Source organism: Pinus tabuliformis, chromosome 7 (genome assembly GCF_031772625.1).
Source record: "Pinus tabuliformis cultivar Carrire ecotype Pingquan chromosome 7, CPIR1, whole genome shotgun sequence".
NCBI lineage: Eukaryota > Viridiplantae > Streptophyta > Pinopsida > Pinales > Pinaceae > Pinus > Pinus tabuliformis.
This window is the reverse complement of record NC_142293.1, coordinates 1,915,294,221-1,915,318,362: the sequence shown is the minus strand read 5'-3', so window position 1 is coordinate 1,915,318,362 and position 24,142 is coordinate 1,915,294,221.

Here is a 24,142-nt window from a genome sequence, read left to right as displayed (position 1 = left end):
TGAGATAACCAATATTTATTGACTTACTAATGAGCGGGGTTGTATATATCCATTATTGGATTTAAGCAAGTCTATTATCCAAGTGTAGGCATATAGAACCCCACTCAATAATAATGAGTTAATAGCATAGAAAATATTTGTTGCCCTACTTTGAGCCTTTCATGTACATATTTGATGGAGGTGTTGGTACTATCATATTTGGCAGTAGTTTAGTTGTAATTAACTGTCTATTTGTTGAGTATATGGCTTGCTATGATCTTCCTTTAAGGAGTAGACTCCCCATTATATCCAAGTCATATTTGGGAGTAGTTTAGTTGTAATTAACTGTTTATTTCATTGAGTATATGGCTTGCTATGATCTCTGTTCAAAGAGTAGACTTCCCATTATATCCAGATTGTCATATACTCTTGGTGTTATAAGGTAGTCAATCCCCTAGATTAGTCCAAAGAATTACCAATTCACCATGGATTAAAGAAATTTAAAAATTAAGGTGTCTATTTTATAACATGGTTTTTAAAATTTCAATTTAATTATTATAATTTATTAGATGGATGGTAGCAATTTAATTTCTACTTAGTATTTATAAATAAAAGATTGAGATTTATTTTCAAAATAGTTATGTTTTTAATTGTTATTTTTTTAATTAAATAAAATAATCTAAAAGAAAAGTATACGAACAAATGTTATATGAAACAAATTAATGTTTTTAAGGTATGTAGTATTGTTCAGGAAGCCTATTTAGTGAGTAAATCTCCATGATAGAGTGAGAGTGAATTGTTACAATTTTTTTTCAAATGTATATATATTTAATTTATGTATTAATTCTTTTTGTAATTGTCATGTGAGAAGCTTATGGTATAGACTTTGTAATGTAATATTTAACATTTTGACCAAATCTAATTACATAAAAATAAAATAAAAATTAAATAACAAGATTAAGGTAAACATTTTAAGTGGTTCACAGTGAAATTTTAGAAATAAATTAAAAAAAATAACCAAATAAAACAACTTATTAAAATAAATAAAAAATAAAAATAAAAATGACCCAAAATATTAAAAACCATAATATTAACCCTTAAATTAACCACAACTAAAGTAAAAACACATCATGAATAAACCTATCATAAATAGATATATTAACTAGCAATTGTCCCAAAAGGTACAAATAGAGGCCGATATGATTATTAAATTGGAATTGTTGAATTTTTTTAGAAGAGATATTGGTTCAATCAGCCTGGTTTCCTACACTGCCACAACTCTTCCTGGTAAACCCTGACAACGATTCTTCTTTTGTGAAAAATTAAAATTTGCACCAGTAAACGTCACACATATACCTACACAGCGGGATTATTGATTGATATCTTTGGACGTTGAATAATTTAAGGTAAATCTATTCGCTATTACGCATTTGTGAAAAAATGAAAATTTTCACCAGTGAGCATCACAAATATATACAGTTGGATTGTTGATTTATACCTTTGGACATGCTCGATTAATGAATAATTTAGGGTATAATCTATTACGTAAACAAAGGATCAAAGGGGGAAGGGGTGGGGTTTGTGTACTAGATCAAGCCTTTGAGATTCATGGGAGAAACGAAGGAAGAATCCCCGCCCAAAACCTCCTCTGCAATCATCCACTGTACCCTCTCAGTTGGATGAAATTTGTCCCAGTAAACATATTCCTTGGGATCCTTGCAGATTGAGCACCCTGGATCCAACCCACAGCCTACATGGCCATTGTATGGACCATCTCCACAGAAAACCTGTTGACCCACCCCGTACCTCCTAGTCTTCGTCATCCAAAATGAGGTCTAGTCTGCAGCACCCTAGGCTGATGGCCTAGGCTACCCTGGTTCGAGTCCTCCTGCCGACAGAGCCCTCATCGCTCTCTTTTTCACATCCCCCCTCAAGTGAGAAAGGATTCATAACCCTATATAATCTTATTAATGAATATTATTATATATAATATTATATTAATATTAAGATTTAATCCTATTCATATTACCAAAAATAATTTAAGAGAGTCATAAACTAAGCAATATGGGGATTAACAAAAAAAATTAATTAATTAATCTATAAATAAATAAAAATAATTTTTTAGGAAGAAAGCGCAGGAATCTAGCATCTGTTGATACTCCAGCCATCATCTCTATTTAAATTAACAAGTCTTTTTTTTTCAATTTCTAAGGCCTCTCTAAATTTACGATAATGAAAATGGTCAATCCTCGCAATGACTTTAGCCTCTTCAATGGAGATGTGATGATTGGTTTTTTCTGCATGCTCTACCAAAGCGGAGGAGCGAGACCTTCCATGCCTGATGTCGGCAGCATGTTCACAAATCCTTTGGTTAATGGATTGACCGGTCTCACCAATATAAGGAGCTAGACAAGAACAGGGAATGATATAAACACCCTTCTAATCCTTGGGGTTAATCGGGTCCTTAACAAAATGAAGAGAACTTCATATAGTGTTAAGAGGTCTAAAAGAAGAATGAATCTCATGCTTCCTCAAGATCCTAGCAATTTTATCCGTGGTCCCTTGAATAAAGGGAAGATGAACACCGGAAGACCAATCCTTGGGGTCAATCTTACTCTTAGGACCCTTTTCAGCGTTTTGAAAAGCCTTAAGACCTTGAGACCTACTATAACCATTCTTATTAAAAACTTCCAGGAGGTAAGTTTTCTCATCTTCAAGGTGATTTTCGTCATAAACTTGCAACGCCCACCGAACTAGCTAAGGTGTTGAGAACGCATATCTTTTGAGCAGGAAAATGATGGGAGCTAGCATGGAATTAAATTGAATTTAATTATTTTAGAAAGATGTTACAATGTTTAACATTTTGACTTAGTCAAATTAAAATTAAAATATAAAATATAAAATTTTCCAACCCATGGTTTTTCCTTATCATATTTTTAATCTATGGTTTTTTCCCATGGTATTTTTCTCTAATGTGAGTTATTTAAAGGTTAATATTTAAACTAATCTAAATTCATTTTAACTCTACATCTACCAAATGCCAAAAAAATCAAATCTCTTTTCACTCTTAAAAAATCAAAGTGTAAAAAAAAATCCCTCTTAACACATAATAAACTTACAACTAAAAATAAATCTAAACTAATTTTTAAATTTAAAATTTAAAATTTATATTTCAATTAAATTATAAAAATAAATTAATAATACATTGCATTTAAAAATTAAAAATCCTCAAAAATCTTTGCTTTTCTGAGCTTTTTTCTTTCGATCTTTGATTTTTATGATCTTTTTCGTGCTTTCTTGATTTTTTTTGCATAGAATCTTTTTTGAGCTTTTGTGCTTTCTTGACTTTCCGTGCTTTCTTGATTTTCCATTGTTTTGTTTTCTGGTTCAGATCAACGGTTGAAAGTGTTTCATCTGATCTAACGGATCAAAGTAAAAATGTTGACTAAAAATTGATGCATAGAAAAGACCTATCAACCTAAAAATAAAAAAATCATACACCAACTGCATCTAAACAATAAAAAAAACACAACCCTAACAATAAAAAAACACAACCCTAACAAAATTGCATAAGCGAGCCAGAACAATCGAGTGAGATTTCTTCAACACGAAATGGGAAAAAGTAACAATCCTACCCAAAAATCCGCCGTGAATTTTAAATCCTAAAATGCGAAAGGGTCAAAAAAACATACCATAGTTTACTTAGTCGGCATATTCAACCAAAACCTAGGGCAAATGACCTCAACATTGGCATCCACCTCCCAGCGAATACTTGCATCCCAGGACAATGTTCGAAGAATTTTCTAAAGGGCAAATGACCTCAACATTGGCATCCACCTCCCAGCGAATACTTGCATCCCAGGACAATGTTCGAAGAATTTTCTAAATTCTAATGATCCACTGTCGTCATCTCATGCCGAATTAGGGGCCGAAGGAAAAGGTATTCCCACCATAAGAAACATACCATATAAAGGCATGGCGCATCTTCGTTGTGCAACCATTGGCTTCGTTATCTACGATGGCTGGTTTGATGATGATGGCAGGGCTATGGGGAAATACAGCGCTTACCTCGGCTTCTTCACCCTGACCAGCAATGCCGCTCATTATAAGCCTCTGATCGCATGGCTCCAACATACTTTATGGCGTGGGATTACCCACATCATGATTTTCTTTTTTTTAAGAAGAAGGTTGTGAGGTGTGTGATCCCCTGCCATAAAATATAGTATGGCAAGATTATGAAGAAATATAGCGCTTACCTCGGTTTCTTCACTCTGACCAGCAATGCCGCTAATTATAAGACCCTGATCGCAGAGCTCTAACCTGCTTTATTGTGTGAATCATCCGCTTTATTGTGTGGATTCATCCACATCACGGCATTTTTTTTTTAACAGAAAGCTGCGATTAGGTGATCCCACACCATAAAGCATGCTGAAGTCGGGGCCTTATGTGCGACCTTGCTAGCAGGGCTGCAATATGCATGCTATATGGTGTGGGATCACCCACATCACGGTCTATGGACACGGCCAACTCGTTTGCAAACATGGACACAGCCACTATATTTTTATCTTGTCCAACTTCTTACATCAATTTAAAAAACACAAAATTTGAATCCAAAACATCCCATTTGATAAAGGCTCTGCTGAACTTTATTGGTTCTGCGAGACAGGACTTTGATGGAGCAGATTTATATTGAACATAATTCTGAGGCATGTTCGCTAGCACGGCGAGGGTTCAAGGACGCATTTGTGGATCGCAGTCGTGAAGTCGGGAAGATATTGTTGATGGCTGCGAGTATGCAAAGGCTGCGAGAGAATACATTCTGAAGAATGGGTTGCCATGATAACAAGTCTTTAGCGAGTCTGTTTGCCGTATCTTAGCGTAAATTTTCTTTTATTTTTACTGTAGTTCCGTAAAAGAAATTTTCTCTTAATCTGTACGCTTTCTTTTAATTGGTCTTTACGGTCGTCTAATCCGTTTTTTAATATTTTTGAAGGGAAAGAGTATTGTTTTCTACCATATTTTTTATTTTTATTTTTATACACTAGAAGGTAGTGTTATTATGTTTTTGGTGAAAAACAATTTTGATTTTTATTAAAACTAAAATAATTTTAAAATTTTCATAATGTTTTTCAAAAATTCATACTAAAACCAATTTCTGAAAATTAAAAAATAGTTTCTAACTGGTTTAGAAATCAAATTTCTATCCCAAGTTAAGTATTTTTATGTGGTTTTAAAAACATTGGTTTAAAAAAAATTAATAATAAAAAATTTAATAATTATATATATGGCTATAATTTTAGTAAGTACATAAAAATCAGAAAGATCTTACTTGCATACATGTATATTTTCTTTCAAAAAATGTGAAAATGTGAAAGTACATATTACTAAATTTTTATCATGATAAATTTAGCAATTATTTAAAGTCAGAAATTAGTAATTGGTATTTAAAAATGATAAGTTGTCAATAAAATTATTATTATTATTTAAAATTATCAATTACTTTTTGTATAAGATGCAACTACTAAGTAGCATTATTATTTAAAATTATCAATTACTTTTTGTATAAGATGCAACTACTAAGTAGCAACACATCATATTACACTTGTATTTTATTGTTATTTTTTATAATATTTTTTTAATTTCTATTTTATTTTATTGTTACTTTTATAATGTTTTAAAATTTTATTTTGTAATATTGTCTTTTTGATATTTTATTTTATATTTAAAATGTATGGGGAGAAAAATGTTTGAAATTCAGTACAAAGTTACAAAATTTCTAATTTAAAAATTGCATTGTAAATTAGCACATTAATAAATATGGTTGATATATGTCAATAAATACATACACTTGATTATAGTAACATATTATTAAAAATACAAAATAAAATTTAAAATTTTAAAAATAAATACCAAAAACACATTAGATTAAAAACCATAAAACTACAATGTTTAAAAAAAACCTATAGAATGATATCATATATCTACACAATAGTGATGACATGATTAAAAATAAACTTTAGATTTGAAGGTAAACTCTTAAAATAGATAAATATATATATATATATATATATATATAGTATTTAAAAAACATTCAAATAAAATAGATTTTAGGTAAAAAGAATCTGACTTATAAAAACTTGTTTTTTTGCTATACTTACCAGAGTTTTTTTTAACACAATTATTACTATGATATAATTTACATTTTTTTAACACAATTATCACTGTGATATAACTTGTGTAAATTTGGTAACTAAAAATTTATTTATTAAAATAACATAAAAATATATTTAAAAAATTAAAAACATAAAACATTTAAATTACACATTTTACCTTTAATAAACAACAATTATTCTACATTGATAAAAAAAACAATTATTCTAAATCGATGTTAAAAATTACGATAATTATAGGTAATCAATATTGTTCTATATTGGGTGAAAATAAAATTATAGTCATGCTCCATTTAAAAATTACTTTTATTTTCAGCTGATTTTAAAGAAGAAATAAGTATCGGTAACGTTTAATTTAACAATTACCATGCTTTTGGTGGGAAAATAATTATTCTGAGCCATTGTTATATCCAATAATTATTAGGTATTTAAAAATTTCTGGCTTGATGTTGTATTTAAGAATTACCATTATTGATTTCAGAATGCTAAGTAAATATATGTGGAATATGTAATTTTTTGTTTTTAGTAAATCACATATTCCACTGAAGTCCATAGCCATAGCAGCCAGTTGCATAGCCCGTTCTAGCCAGATTCAGACCCATAGATATTTGGGCAGCGGCTAGGGTTCCAGTGGCGGCTTGGGCTCTTAGCGTTTATTGACCACCTATAAATATTGTTGCTACTTCGCCCCTTAAATATTGTTGCTACTTCGCCCCTTATGGCTCGGATGAACGCTTTGCTTCAGGAAGGGCGTAGAAACTGCTGCTACCCTTCTAAATGGAATTGGTAGGAATGCTCGCTCAAATGCAATCGGAATTGTTATTCGCTCTTTATCTGGAACTGTAACTCAAAGAGATGCCGTGAACCCTGAAATTGGCCGAGATGCTGCTACCTTTCATCAAATGGAGTCAAAATAATCAATTTGGTGCGCAAGAAAGAGGTTGAATGAGCCCTCTTTGCTCCGTTCGCTTTGCCCCTGTGGAATTAGATAGGAGTTTTTTCCGTCAATCCGAGTGTGGTATAGGAGTTTTTTCCGACAATCCGAGTGTAGTAGTGCCCTAGATGGGGTGCGCTATGGATGCTTCCTCTGTCCTTGCATATGGATCCGGATGCGTTGCATATCGCCCTCCAATGGTTTATAGAAAGGTTATGCCGTGGCTTGACTCACATAGGTACACCATAGAGGGGAACACACTAGAGGGCACTGAAAAATAGAAAACTCACTCTTTAACTGGCACTAGCCTTGACCTATTTTTATTCCCTAAATAATTCTAATAATGAGAAAGACGCAAAAGATGAAATGCCCAGCTCCAGAAATGCCTTATATCAATCATTCCTATCTTTTCCTTCCCACTCAGTGACTAATGGGAATGAACGTGTGAAGCATGATCAGCAAGCCTTAGCCCAAGTGATCAGGCATGGGCCAGCGTAACACCTACAGAGAGTAGCTGAACCAACCGAGGGATTGGCCTTTCTTGAAATCGCCTTTGCTTTGGATCGCTAACTCGGGCCCAAATAAGGTGGTGGTATGCCTATTTCGGATCTGACCTGGGGACCTACCTATTTCCTTGACTTGGATGGCCTAACTTCGAATTAGGGTGAATGTTAATTTTTTTTTGTAGGAGATTAATTTATAATATTTATTTAGGTATTATAGTTTATTGTGTTGAGTAAGAATGAATCTGAATGTGAAAATAAGAACAATTATGTCCAACCACCCAAAATAGCCTGTATATATTTTATTTTTGTTTAAATTTAAATCTTTTATAATTTTATTTTTTGAATAATTTTAATTTTTATAATTTTAGACTGATAAATTTTATTTAAAAAATTATATTTAATCTTAAAAATATTTGAATTTTAAATTACAATAACGATTTCATCTCTTTAGTTTTAATTCGTGTGCAACACCAATTTGTTTAGATTGCATATTAATGTTTTAATAAAATTTTAAATATTAGAATGATTGTTTTTACCATAGTATATATATAGTGTATGAAATCTCAATTTAGTTAGATAAAGGAATTGGCTTTCTAATAAAATAGTAGAAAGATAATTTGTAATAATAATTTGTAATTTGTAATTTAGTTTTAATTTGACTCGAATAGTGACAGAATTGGTAAAGATGAAAGAATTGATAAATATTAGAGAACCATCAGCATTGGAGATGTCTTAAAGAAATGATGTCAATGTCTCAATTACATTTGTTTCTAACAATTTCTCAAAATGGATGGACATCTACAAGAGAAGGGAAAAAGGGGAAAATCCATGATCAATCTTCGGATCTAATACTAGGAATGTAGTAAATGTAGTATCATGCATTGTGTTTAATACATTTCACATTTTCAAGGCTTAAAAAATTAGAAAAAACTAATTAAATTAGAACCTTGTTTTAAATTATTGGGTCTCTTTTGTACTCTAACACGGATCAATTTCGACCACTACCACTATAACTTCTAGGTTCTTACATATGCCCCTATAGTAGACATAGGTTAGTACAAGGATTTGAACCTTGAATATCCTAAATTTTAGTACATAACACTTCATTCTCATGGTATTTAGCAATGAATTGGGCTATGTTAAATATTTAATACATTAATATTATTATTAATTTCTAAAAATATGATATATGACTTAAATATTATACATTTAAAAAAGAATTCACCGTCACTTAACCATGGAAGTGTATAGATTGTTTATCTCACAAATAAGATTGATATTATCTATATATTTTGTTAGGCCCCTATACTACTAGTGTAACCCCTTATTGTTATTAGTATAACCCACTTATTATATTGATGTACCCATGTAGTGCCCATATTGTTACTATTGTGCCCCATAGAAGCCCACTATTGTTATTTTTGTGGCTTTATATTATTATTGTTAGGTCGGCTCGATTATATTGTGACTCCTTACACTCCTATATATAGAAAGGAGGTTTTGTCAATTGTATCATCCAAGAATTTTTCATTTATGTAATGTAATGGAGGTTGCCCCCTCGAAGAGGCTGAATTCTAAGGTGTTGATCTTTCTTTTCTATCTTTTCTTGAGTTGGGTTCATAACATTTGGTATCAGAGCTTTGGATTCTAGGGTTTCGCTGCTCCAAACAGGTCATCGTGGCATTTTCGCTATAACTATTTTTCTGTGACGTTTCAGAAGTCGCAAAAAAACCCATTTGAGAAGAAATCGCGCTGAACCTTGGGTCCGAATTTCAGAGCTTTTCGCGTGATATTTTCGGAGATATGATCTGAGGAAGTTGGTCTTTTTGCAGACTCCTGAATTACACTCAAAACAGGTGACCTGGGGAAAATCATCATAACTTTCTTTCTAACCATCGGATTGAAATTTCGTAAGAAGGTACAGAAAGAGCACAGACTGTAGTTTTCTTTTATATATTTTTTAGAGTCAAAGGTTGAAATAGTGACACGTGGCACTTCATACAAGTTCGCTCTATTGAACTAGTCTATAATCAGGTAAGTGCGAGAAATTGTGCATAACTCTTTCTTGGAGAATCCAATTTGGATCAAACTAGTGGCATTGGAAAGAAGACATAGAAGGCTACTACAGGTTGCAATTTCAGAACTTAAAGATCCAAAAGTACAGAGTTACAGTTGTTTCAAGGTCGAGCTCCTAAAATCAAGAAAAAGCAAGATGAGGAAGTTTGATGGCCAGGATCCGGTAAATTGGATACTTCAGATGGAGCAATATTTTGATCTACATGGTGTACAACTATTACAAAAGGTATGTACTGCATCTTCATATTTAGAACCAGATCAATTTTTATGGTACAAAGGGCTTTGTTCTCGTAAAAAACTTGTTACGTGGTCAATTTTCACGAAGGAAATGATAGCACATTATGAGGATACAAAGAGCAACACCTTTTTTAGAGCAACACCACAACAATTGGAAAGAGCAAAAGGGCTTTGTGACATAGTGGAAAGCAAAATTATGGAAACCAGGAAGCGTACCCCTCACAACTATAAAGATGGAGGTGTTGTTTCTCCTAGCATTCCACAACCTACAAAGGTTATACCACAACAACTGGAAGAAAAAAGAGAAAAAGGGCTTTGTTACAATTGTGATAACAAATGCACTAAAGGTCATAAGTGTGCTGAGAAAAAATTATTTTACATAGAATATGAAGAGGAGGAAGAAAAGGATCAAGAAACATCAAAAGAAGAAGATATACTCCAGGACTCCACCCCAGAGAAAGAAGAAATGAATCAGACCATATCTTGTAAAGCATTGGCAAGAATTACCACTCCTCAAACTCTCAAGATAGAAGGACATATCAAGAAGAAAAAGGTGCAAGAAGTGAAGGATCACATCGAGAAAGAAGAAATGAATCCAACCATATCTTGTAATTCATTGTTCGAAATTACCACTCCTCAAACTATCAAGATAGAAGGACATATCAAGAAGAAAAATGTTCAAGAAGTGAAAGGTCCCAAATGTTTTTAAGCATTGGTTTGTTTTTTAGAGGTACTCCCAAATATTTTGAGGGGAGGGAGTCCCTTTGGAAGCCAAGGATTCCTGAGATGTTCCTTTGAATAGCAATGTTCATATTAAAGAATAATATTTTTGATTTTGTGAGATTAACTTCCATACCTGAAGCCTTTGCAAAAGCATTGAGGATTTGCTTGTAGGCAGCCACTTCTTTGACTATGGGAATACCTTGCAACATGGTATCATCTAAAAATTATTGGTGATTAAGAGTCTGTCCATTCTCCGAAACTTGAATACCCTTTATTTTGAACATGTTTTTAGCTTGCTTGATAGCCCTGCCCAGTCCTTCCATCATGAGGATGAAGAGAAAGGGAGAGAGTGGGTCTCCCTGTCTCAGGCCTCTAGAGGAAAATACGATATCTGAGGGATAGTCGTTAACCAAGATAGAAAAGTTGGAAGTAGTTACCAGAGCCATTACCCTTCTTATCTAGTTGTGATCAAACCCAAAGGCTGTGAGTATCTTCTTGATATACCCCCAATTAAATTTATCATATGCTTTAGCAATATATAGTTGCATGATCATCCCCGCCTAATTTTTTCTTTTGAGAGAGTGAACCACCTCATGAGCTTGAATAATGTTATCCAAAATTTTCCGACCCTCCACATAACCAGATTGCTCCTTAGACACTAGTTTAGGGAGGAGGGGTTTGAGTCTGTTGGCCACTACTTTGGATATAATCTTGTAAACCCCATTGCATAAAGCTATGGGTCTATACTTATATGTTGTTTGAGTTGAGTCTTGTTTGGGAATCAGGGTGATGAAGGAGGTATTGAGGGCTTTCAGGATATTTTTATTAACCCTGGAATCCTCCACAACATTTAAAATATCCAATTTGACAATATCCCAACAAGCTTTGAAGAAATCCACATTAAAACCATTTGGGCCTGGTGCTTTGCCATTCTACATATCTTTGAGTACTTTGCTAACCTCCTCTTCAGAAACTGGTTTGTTTAGGTTGAAATTGTCCTCTCTACACCGGCTTAGGGATATATCTTGTAATTTCCTTTATGGAATCTTCCCTGTCTGGATTGTTTTCTCGTGCAATGTCTTGAAAATGTTGAACAAGCACTTTTTCAATTTCCTTATGAGTGTTCTGAGTCTCTCCCTTTTTATCCCTTATTGCCGAGATTCTGTTGAATGCCCTATTGGCCATGGTGGATCTATAAAAAAAGCTTGTATTGCGCTCTCCTTCTTTGAGCCATTGCACTCTGGATTTTTGTCTCCAGAATATTTCTTCTTGTTTACATAGGTTTTCCCACTCATGGTGCAATTTTTCAGACTATTCATTTATATCATAGTTAAAGCCTTCGTGGATCAGCTTCTGGTTGAGTTCCTGAATTTTATTTTCCATAGATTTATTATTCACAAAAATGTTTCCAAAATCCTTCCTATTCTAGTATTTGAGTTTGCTTTTAATATGCTTTAGTCTTTTGTGAAGGAGAAACATTTTACATCCTTGGATCCGTAATTCCTCACTCCACCAATCTTTGATATTACTCCAGAAGTCCGGGTGGGTGAGCCAAATGTTTTTGAATATAAAGGGTTTGTTCCTTGCAGAATCCAAACCCTTAATTTCCAATTGTATCGGCCAGTGATCTGAGCCACCAAAGGGAAGAATTCTTGCTGTAATTTCATTATTTATAAGCATAAGCTCTTCTGATACCAAGAACGTATCTAACTTGGAGGCCACCTGGGCTTCCCCTCCTCTCTTGTTGTTCCAGGTAAATAGGCCATTCTCTGAGTCTGAGTCAACCAATTTCAAGTTCTCCATGAACGCTTGAAATGCTGATGAATCTTTGTTTAGCACTCTGGTTCCTCCTTTCTTTTCCGAAAGAGATTTTATCATATTAAAATCCCCTCCCAGGATCCAGGGGATGCCATTTTGTCTGATCCTGAGATCAGTGAGGGAATCTAGCAATCTGAGTTTATCCTCTACTCTTTGGGGACCATAAAAATTAGTGACTAGGAAGGTTTCAACCACCCCTTCTGGTTGAATGACTACTGACAAGTAGTTTCTAGATGCCTCTGCATCTAAAACTCTAACTTTTTTAGGGTTCCATAGAATGAGAATGCCCCCATTGTGTTATCTGCTTTAAGTTCTAAAAACTCAAAACTTTGAAGCCATTTACTGTGGATTGCTTTTATTTTCTGAATGGAACTCTTCATTTCCTGAATGAAGATTATATCTGGCGTATCTTGTTTCATTCTAAAACTTAGCATTCTTTGCTTTCTTTTACTACCCAAACCTCTTATATTCCAAGATGTGAACTTCATAATTAAAGATTTGTGAAGGAGTAACTAGTCAAATCTTTCATCTTACCTGAATCTATCACCAGCTTCCCACACTCCATTAAAAGATCCTTCTGCTTCTTTCTTCCTCGTTCCTCACCTGTATTTTGGTTGCTAAACATGGATTAGCTTTTATCGTTTTCACACCTCTGTATTCCTACCCGTTGTTGTTTCTTCCTCTAACTGCCCATTTTTCCTGGGTTTTCCACAGAAAAAGTTGTCGTATTCTATTGCATTCATCTGGAGGTAATGAATCTATCCCCGCCCTAGTTCCCTGTTGTAGAAATCCTTCCAGATCTAGGTTTTTCTTATCTAGTATTTCTTGTAGGTCATGATCCTCCATATCTGTTTCGCTCTGGGTCATTTCCTGGTCCATTTCTAGCTTTGCTTCACTCATCATGATTTCTTCCTCTTCATTGATATTTTGTGCTAGAGTGTTGTTTTCTTCTTTCTCCTTCTCCTTAGGGTCTTTCTCCATAGACTGGTTTTCGTATGGCATGTCTTCCAACTCAACCAGCGCTTGGAATTTATTTTGACTGGCCTTTTGTCCCTCTTTATGTTGTTGCTTTGGTTCTTTTTTGCTTCCTTTTCCTCTGCTTGAAACTTTCTGAAAGTTTTCAGTGTCCTTCTTTGCTTTTAGTTTGCTTTTGTCTTCTTCTTTACTGAGAGGGCAGTCTCTGATCAAGTGTCCATGTTCGTGGCATTTACGACATTTGAACGGAATATGTTCATAGTCCACCGTTTGCACCCATTCCTCATCAAAGACTTCCAAGATAACTTCGTCCGAAAGAGCTCCTGAAAGGTCCATCTCCACACAAATCCTTGCATATGAAGTGTATCTACCCATTCTGGTGGCTTTCGAGGCTTTGATAAAACGTCCTAGTTTGTTTCCTATAGCCACAAGTGATTCATTTTGCCAATAATCCAGGGGAAGTGAGAAACGCCTTACCCAAACCGGAACTGAGGTGAAGGTCTCCCTTTCTGGAACAAGGTTCATCACCCAAGGCCGCATACAAGCCTACTGCTACAAAAATGTAGGGCCCTCCTTCGGATATTCTACCCTTGTCTTCAATGTTTGTAAACACCACTATGACGAAACCCTTTGACCCAAGGTGAAGATCGATGCTACCCTTAGGTTTCCAGTGATATTTGATCCAGGTTTGCAAAGCTTTCTTAGTGGGCCATACTCCCATGAATTTTCATATGATGGCGTACATTTCAATATTTTCCCTGTGTTCTTGCAGGGCCATATTATTTAAAACTACTCTTGGAGTGATGTTCGTTGTGGGTCTACACGGTCCCTTTTTATTGAAGTACTCTTTTTTGCCTCCCTATTTTTTGTCTTCTTCCTCCTTGTCCTTAGTGTTGCCCTTATCCTTTGACTCTGCCCCATCTGTCTCTTTCTCCTTACTTCTGTTTTCTTCTTCCCCTGTACCTCTAACATTACTTAGATGGGTCATGTCTCTGCCGGCCATAGCGCTTTTGTAGGAGGGAGTGGAGCTCCCTCCTCTACGGGCCGCCATTAAGGTCACACACTATGTGTCTCAGAGCTCTGCGCGTTTTTCCGTCTCCCACCTCCTTCCCACTCAAATCCAAGTTGAATCCTATTAGTCATCTTACTCTCACTCTCAGCATAATGATTTAATTTTTTAAGAAAATTTTCTCAAATCTTGTATTCCTTAGGTGTGTCTTTGCATCTTTAGGAGCAATTGTTAGTTTATTACCTTTTTGAAGTGGAATACTTTCATTTACAAAACTTGAAAAAAAAAAAAAAAGATAATTTTAATTTTTTTTTTAATTATAAATATTATGACGTGACAACATATTCTTAGAAATTAAGTTTTGAATATATTAAACTTAAGATAAATACTTTCACTTTGAAAGAGAGCTTAAAGGACATCTTGTGAAAGGGAAATTCACTTCTTTTTATCTCACATTTGAAAGACTCCATCATCCATTTAATTTCTTTAATAAAGAAGAGAATAAATTTAAATGGGATATATATTATGTAATTTAATATTAATGCTGAATAATTTGAATTGTTGTATGTTTTATGTTTTGAATGAATTTTATTATTATTTTTTATAGAAAAAATTATATTGACTTTTTATAGAAAAATATCTTTTAACTTACAATATGCCTAGAGTGTTCTCCTCTTCACATTGCCTTGTAATTACTAGTATTACTCAAAAAAATGTACATTCCATCATACCTCCAATATCTATGAAAAAATTATGCTTCCAACATTTATCATGTCTCTTTGTTCATATGTTGAAAAGAAAAAATTACCATGTTCCTTATCAATAAGTCTTTTTGATAGCAAGTCCCTTGTTTAGCTCTGTTCCTGTAGATGTGATCAAAATTTATTTGATGATATGTGCTCACAAACGTCTTGATGTGTTTCATCTAATTGATTAATATTGGAGGATTGTGCACTTATCTTGGCTTCTTCCCAATCACCAGCAATGGTGATCATGACAAAGCGCTAATTGCAGATGCATTATAATGCGACATCGCCCACATCACTACACGTGGACATAACCTTCCTATTTGTAACTAGGTAACAAACAATTCCCCTCCTTGCCTTCACAATCAAGATAATATTTCCAATGGTAAAGACCTTGCATGAAGTTTCATTATAAATAAAAATAGTTTTCTTCAATACCATAGGTGAAGGGCTCCTCTTCTAGGGACAAAATATTAAAAAGGCTAGCATATTTCCATGTTCTATGTGATCTCAATAAAGATAAGAAATTATATCTGAATGAATCACCTCAATAAAGATAAGAAATTATGTTTGAATGAAGCACGAATGCTTCATTCAATAATGTTTAGCATGTGGATTCATGGCATAATAGGAAACCAATACACCTTTCCTAATCAATCCCAAAACAATATTCACAACTATAAATGGAAAGTTGGGAGAACAGAAAATGACTCACTTATCTAAACAAAATATCAAAACCAAAGCTTCGTCTCATTTGACTTTAATAATTTATGCATTTAGATCGCTGGAAATGGAAACTACTCAAAATTTGTTGCAAACCCTAATAAATACCTAACAAAGACGCCCTGGTTCTATTATTCTGCAACAAATAGAGACCTATCATCTTCCTTATATCGATACACATCTTTCGAACCACTGCACAAGATTCAGGTAACTTACATTCAATGGTCTCCAGAATGTATTTCATTTTGAGGTAACCCTAGCATCTCTACTCAAGAACATAATTCTTAGCAGACTCTGGGTCACTACACCTCTGCGAAATCTCACATTCTGCATGAATACATTTGTCTACAAATGTAACGTAAAACCATGTGTGGGCTAGGGAACATACGTCAGAATTATCTTCAAAATAGACACACTCCAATTTAAAGCTTACAAATTATGAAGCCAATTGCTGAAATCTATTGTAGTACCTCTACAATGAGGGATTGTGCGCCTTGCACTTACCCTTCACCTACACAACACATAGTCAATGCCATGAAAGAAACCAATTCCACTTGAATGCGCTGATAACATATTAGTTATTGTATGGGAAAAAAGAGCACAAGAACTCAAAATGTCCAAGGGCGGTTATGTGGGTGATGTCGTGCCACACAACATGGTGTGTTGGAAAAGCAAAGGAGACAAAGCCTGAATTCACACATAAAACATGAGTTGTTGCTCTTCTATTGATCACACAAAACATGATGATTACAATGAACCTAGTAAAGGGTATTTAAACCTTTTCCAACTAGATACTTGCCTAAAATATCTTGACATGCAACCACACAGTCAAAGTCATCTATCACTTAACTTGACTTGACTCAACACACAAACACTCAACCCTCAATCACTCAGTTAACTGAATCTCTAAGCTTTTCTAACTCCACATGCGGGAGTAATTAAAATTTCTAATACTCCCCCTTAGTTACGACCGTATGACTCAACATGACTTCACTATCACATAAACATGCCTGCTGGTCTATCTCAACTAGGCTTACAATGACTCAAGAATTTTACAATTTTGAATTTTCTTTTTCTCTGCTTCCAGATTCTGTATCCTCGAAATTTCTTCATTCTATGTTGAACTTTCTTGCTGTAGGCTTTATTCGCTTGTTGTTGTTGCAATTTTTCTTTGACTTGTTTTGAACTTGTTCTGAAAAAGAATTAGATCATGTCTTCTACACCGTCCTCTTCAAATATTCGTTCAACTATGGACTGATGCCATAATATTGCATCTTCAATTTGTCTTCTTTTTTTTTCTTCTTGTGCTTCATATTCCTGACTTTCTTTCTGCCATATTTCTTGATAGGAAAATCTTATCTCTTCTTGACTCCATTGTTGAAAAATGGTTTCAATGCAGTCATCTTTGTCTTCAGAAACATCCATATAATTATTTTCACTTTCATCATCATGTAATGTTTCTTTTTTCCTGTTATATGCACACTCAAGATCATTGTTCACCATTTCATTCAATTCTTTTATTCCATCTACTGTTTTAAGACTCGCATCAACTTGTTCTATTGGTTTCTGAATCCATTCTTCAATGAGCTTCAAATCTTCATCAAAATTATTAACAACCTTGCTTTCAACTTCTTCTCCCATGCTATTTTTAACACCTGCATATTCAAAAACAATATTAAAAACATGTTTCATATGAGTCTCCTCAGTGAGAGCTTCCTTCTCTACATCTGCCTTCTTTTCAACTGCATGGAGTTTGTCTTCCACTCTTATGTTGTTAGTGGATATTATCATCAAAAACTCTTCAATTACTTTATCCTCTTCTTGATCATCAATTGCTACTAGATGACATACTACTTCATGAGAAATTCCTAATACTTCATATATTGTTGCTATAGTGGCAACTTCAACCTTCAATGCTTCATCAAACATGGCACTTACCATATTGCAACAATCAATCCCTGTTTCAAAAAAAGAAACCACACATATCATTAACATAATGTTCATCCACACTATGGTGGGATATCCGAGCATGCATGTGCTCATTGTCAATTTCATTGACAATTTCAACTTCACCATATCCAACAGCAGCGGTTGGATTCATTGATTCCCATATAACTTTGCATTCATCATCCACATGTGTCTCATCATAGTGTGATTCACCATCATCTGTATCATCCATATTACAATGGATTCCTTGAGCATTAATATGCTCTTGCTCCGTTTCACGCACAAAGGCTTCAACTTCTCTCTCTGCAATCTTTACTGCATCTTCTTCATCCATATGCAAGCTTGCATAATGGGTTTCAATTTTATGGTATTGACTACCATCATCCACTTTTGAGTTGGATTCTCCAAGCTCTGTTTTCCTCTGAGAGTCTTGCTCATCTACTCTCATATCTGCACCTGACTTCTTTTCTTGTGACATAACATGTTGTTGCATGTCACTCTCCTTTGTGCCAAACTTTGCTTCCAAGATCTTTCATGCTTCCTTGGAAGTATCTTTTGCTACCTCACACAAACACTTCTCATCCAATGCATATTTTATAAAATTCAATGCTAAAACATCACATACTGCATCATATGGGTTATTAGACTCGTACCCAATTAACTCTTTAGCTCTAAGAAAAGTTAACATCTTGATAACCCAATGATCAAAATATTCCCCTGTAAACATAGGAGGTGGTATCAGATCAAAGCTACACCAATCACCCTCGATTTCTTCTTTTTCTTCTGCTACACTTCTCAGTTCCTCGGTTGCTTCGTGAACCTCTCTAACCATGGCAATGATCTTTGCCTCTTCTTTTCTATTTCTTTTTTTAATATGGTTCAGTCGCGCTCTACGACCCATGACTATAGTCTTTCCTTTTATTATAGCTTCTTTGCTATTTGCATGAGGCTATCTTCCATATCGCCTCTGGAAAAAAATATAATTTTCAATATGCGCTTCGTAAAGCATGATCTTCACAGAAAAATTGTCATGCTTAACAAAAAACCAAATAATTTTGTAAACTAACAAACTTTACAAAACCCTAAATTCTTTTGCCAATAAAATTTTTTATAAACCCTTTGATAAAATCCCTTAATTATTTCTTTATCTTCTACTAAAAAACACTCTCGAAAATCTTCTTTCTCCCTTTCAATATCTTTATAACAAACCACTCGTTAAAAAACCTTAATAAATTCTTTCTCAAGTCTTTATAAAATCTTTTTTTAATAAAAGCTTACCGAAACACTTTAAAAGGACTTTAACCAACCCTTTTTTAATGCGCTCCTTTAAAAAAAAGAGCTTTTCAAAAGACATGCACTCGCTTGTTAATTCAATAAGAACTCAATCCAACACGTGACTACTAACTTTCCATATGATATGCTTTAGTCTTTAAAAAAAAAATAACCATCTCCACTTTATTAAAGCGGTTTTTGATGCAGTTGGCCCGCGTACTATCGATGTCCACGATAAGAAGACCCGCTTTATTGCTCAACGGCTGACAAGCTACGGGTTATTGTTCAACATCTGCGGTGAAATTATCGAACTTTTGATTGAGAGCTTTGCAAGATGCGGTTACAAAATTTAGAGTTATTTTCTTCTGGGTTTGATATCAATTTATTGGAAAAGTGGAAGAGACAAAGCATGAATTGACACATAAAATATGAGTTGTTGTTTTTTTATTGATCACACAAAACATGATAATTACAATGAATCCGGTGAAGGGTATCTAAACATTTTCCAACTAGCTACTTATTTAAAATATCTTGGCATGCAATCACATAGTCCAAGTCATCTATCACTTAACTCGATTTGACTCAACACTCAAACACTCAACCCTCAATCACTCAATTCACTAACTCTCTAAGCTTTACTAACTCACTTAACTCTGACTCAACACTCAAACACTCGACCCTCAATCACTCAATTCATTAACTCTCTAAGTTTTGCTAACTCCACATGCGGGAGTAATTACAATTTCTAACATGTTGAAGACCAGCGGTTAGGGCTTTGAATGAGCAGCATTGCTGATTAGTCTAAAGGAATCATTAACATATGCTATAAACTTCTCCAAATAGTGCCATCACCGTCGTTATATATAAGGAAGCCAATGTTGCCATGACTAGGGTTTGGTTTGCATGATCCAACAAAGCGAAGGGTGCCATGGAATTCATGTTGAAAGACAGTGAACCCTATTGTTTCCACTTCTATTTCTTTTTTGTGAACTGCTTGAGTATCAATTTAGAATGAAGTCTTATCTTTAGAGTGTGACCTGATCCAAACTCACCTCGATGTCCACCAAACTTGAAGTTCGTAACAAGTAGTGTGTTTGAAAACGAGTTGTCTTTAGTGCGATCTTTTGGGAAAAAAATTGGTGGGATTTTCGTTTCATTTCTCTAAAATCCGATAGTAATTTATTGAAATCACAATTTTGATGGGTAACACCTGCACAATCGAAGTGCGCTAAAAGTTTTTCATGGTGCTGAATCCATATATACATTCAAAAAACTAGTTTAAATAACACAAATCAAGATTTCACCTCATTGGAAAGTCCAAAAAGTCGCACTAAAGACAACTCCGTTTGAAAAGTTAATCGAGAATGAATTTACGCTGTCCACGTGGATGAATCATCATATGCCTGTAGCTACAGAAGATGGGGAACTTTGAGAAAGACTCTAAGTTGAAATAACCAATATTTATGGTGCTATTGACTTATTGGGGAACTCTTAGAAAGACTCTACATTGAGATAACCAATATTTATTGACTTACTAATGAGCGGGGTTGTATATATCCTTTATTGGATTTAAGCAAGTCTATTATCCAAGTGTAGGCATATAGAACCCCACTCAATAATAATGAGTTAATAGCATAGTAAATATTTTTGCCCTAATTTGAGCCTTTCATGTACATATTTGATGGAGGTGTTGGTACTATCATATTTGGCAGTAGTTTAGTTGTAATTAACTGTCTATTTGTTGAGTATATGGCTTGCTATGATCTTCCTTTAAGGAGTAGACTCCCCATTATATCTTGCTATGATCTTCCTTTAATGTAATGACCCCGGTAACTTGTAATTCTGGATAATTACTGTGGTGAAAACGGTATGAGTGGTAACTTGTTATTATTAAAAGACATTGTTAATTTTGAAAGTGAATATAATAGACTATTTTGCACATGTGTATTGATGAAATGCTGGCAGCCTCCAAAAAGGAGGATTTTCTATTAAAAGAAAATAAATCAGTTATGAAACTGAAAAACAACTGCCTCTCACCCAAGGAAAAGTCCTGGGAGGAAAACCTCTGGGCTGTTGATGAACAGGCAGAGAAGAGATTTCCAGAGAGAGAGAGAGCAGAGTGGAAAAAGAAGGTTAAGTCTGGTTGTGACCAGATAACCCAGCACAGTAGTGCATGAGTCTTGTTGAGGGCTGCAGGCCTGCAAGACGGCTCGGGGGGAGAATCCAGTGCAAGTGGATCTCAAGGTTGGGAGGTTAAGAGAAAAAACATTGCAGGTGACTTCTGAAAGTAAGGACTTCAGTAGCAGGAATAACCAGGTACGCTTCCTCTAGTTTGGTTAAAGAAAATGAATAGGTATTAAAGAGTACAAGTAGATACAGAAGTTGTATTATTTCCTTTAAGTTATTGTGATATGGTAGCTAGGATGAAATTACAGTTTCTTCTTCAAGAAGCTGTGATGGAAAGGTGTGACTGTGGTCACATCTGTAAACCGTATTCACTTAAGCTCGCACAGTTACAATGTGCTCAGCATGAAGTCAACTGAGAACTGTGGAAATGGTATGAGGAAACGGTACCAAATAACAGTAGGGAAATCAGGGTATTAAACTAAACAGAAAACCTTAATAGTGCACAGATCTGGAATGTAAAGATCTGAGAAGCCGGGAAAAGCCGAGCTAGCTATATACAGTATACTGACACAGAATCTGAGCTTGCATGTAAATGGTAACAATATATAAGTCAAGGCTATAGTTACAAATTTTATCTGCGTATAACTGTTCATTAGATTAATGCTGTGTAAGCCAAAACGAGGTAATGTAAATGAAATGTTGGTACGTGAACGATACAGTATTAACCAGTGCCGTGTGAGCATGAAATATCATATAAAACCAACAACCCAGAAACTATCATTCCAACCAATAGCTGTATAGCGGAATATTAATAAGAAAACAGTGCTGTAAAGAGAAGCATCGTATAGTTAATAACAATGATGCTCGTCAAACCCTAACATCAGGCTTGGAAACGGTTACATTCACAGGTAACAAGCCAAAGTATCTGAGTATATTGTACAGGAACTAAGTTATAGCATCGAACTAAAACATCAAAGCAAGCATACAGTCGAATAATAGCCATCTAACCTGCTAGTTGGAATTACGACAAAGATTGTGCGCGGAAGGGGTAGACTCTACATTCATATCACGAATGCAGGACTAACCCTTGTCGTTGTATATATGCATATAAAGAATGTGAACCGAACTGTAGAAAACAAATACAAGTGAAACCTTCCGGAACTAAATCATAGTAACCCTATTGCGGTGAAACTATCATAACTGTAAACATTATCGAGTATTAGAAAGGAACAGCAGCGAGGCACTCCGAATATCAAACTCCCATATGCACCAGTAACGAAGAATCAATTGTCCATTAACAGATATTGATAGCTTTATATTCAGGAAACAACGTTCGTTAAGAAACTGTGAAAAAGTATTACAATAGCCATGAAGAAATCCGGACCGGGAAAACAGCGGTAAACCACAGGTGTTAACTATTGCATAAGTACATAAATTCATACGTATCCTTACAAATCTGTCAATAGCTCGAAAGAGCTTCCAAATAAACAGACAATGACAGACGAATCTGAGACCCTAGCTATTTAAATACATAAAAATATAAGTAAGGCGTGAAAGCCATGACCCTAGGGTCTCATGCTGGACAGACCGGCATATTGAGGCCGCCAGATTAAGCGCATAAGGGTTTGGAACACTGTATCGGACCTGAGACAATAGGCAGAACACAAGCCTTGTCTCAGCTGTAATCACCCCACAACATTACATTAATTCACCATCAAAGAAACCGTAAGCGAAATAGGCATACCTGTAAGTGCCGTAGCAGCCAAACCCTCCGGCACGCTGTGGAAGACAAGCTGTGGTCAGCGTCGGACCTGTACCCAACTGTAAGCAAACAATGAACACAGTCAGGGTATAAGAAGATTACATGAATACCAACAATCTGAAAGCTAACCGTAAGTGTAAACATTAAAGGGAACGCGGATCGAACCTGTACCTGGCAGGAAGAGATGAACCAGGGAGGTTGCAGAGTAACCTGTCGAAGGAGCTCAGCTGCTGCTAAGGGAGCAAATGAACCCAATGATGAATCCGGTGGACATATATATGAAATGTCAAACCCTAAAATGAGCTGGGCCGTCCGATGAGGGTGAGCGATCGCCATCGTTGGATTAGGCGGGAGGCCTGGCGCAAACCCCAGAGCAGGTCAACCCTCCACAAGACACATGGACAGCACGTGAAGTTGAGCCATCTGGCCACGGAGAGTTGTGAGCTGGCTCCGTCGTACTGCCATTTGGCGTTAAACATTTATATCGGAATGGTAAAGCAATCAAAGCCAACACAATAACATATATGATATCAAGCATTGGTATTGCGGAAGCTTAATTGAGGAGAATGGTTAAGTTTTATATGTTTGTGCCGCTATATGGATTGACCAGTATTTAAGTAAACTAATATATGCTTAAGGGGGATACGTCTGTGAAAGATGTGGCGGGTTACACATAAGATTAGGTGTATAGTTTAGGGTGTGGGTAATGGGGAAAATTACCATACCATATATATAAAAAAAAAAAAAATTCTTTTACTGTTTTTCTTGAATTATAATGAGATCGTGACAATGTGGTATCAGAGCAGAGGTTTCAAAACTGTGGCCTCTGGAACAGCAAAGATCATCTTATAATGTATATATAGAAACAATGCAACTAATTGCCTTTCTTGTGTACCACCAGGAGAACCATACAGAGACAGCTACCTGCTAGCAGTTAATAGTAAGATGGAGGAAATGCCGGGAGCTGGCGGCATCCCTCAAGAAAATGCTGAGCTGTGGGTACAGCTTGGTGCTGAGACACGCAGTACCAATCTGGCGATACTGCAAACTGTTCAGGAGCTGAAAGGTGAGATGGCGCGTCTACGAGAGGACAATGCGCGATTAACAATGGAACAAGAAAGAATACTGAAAAGCTTGT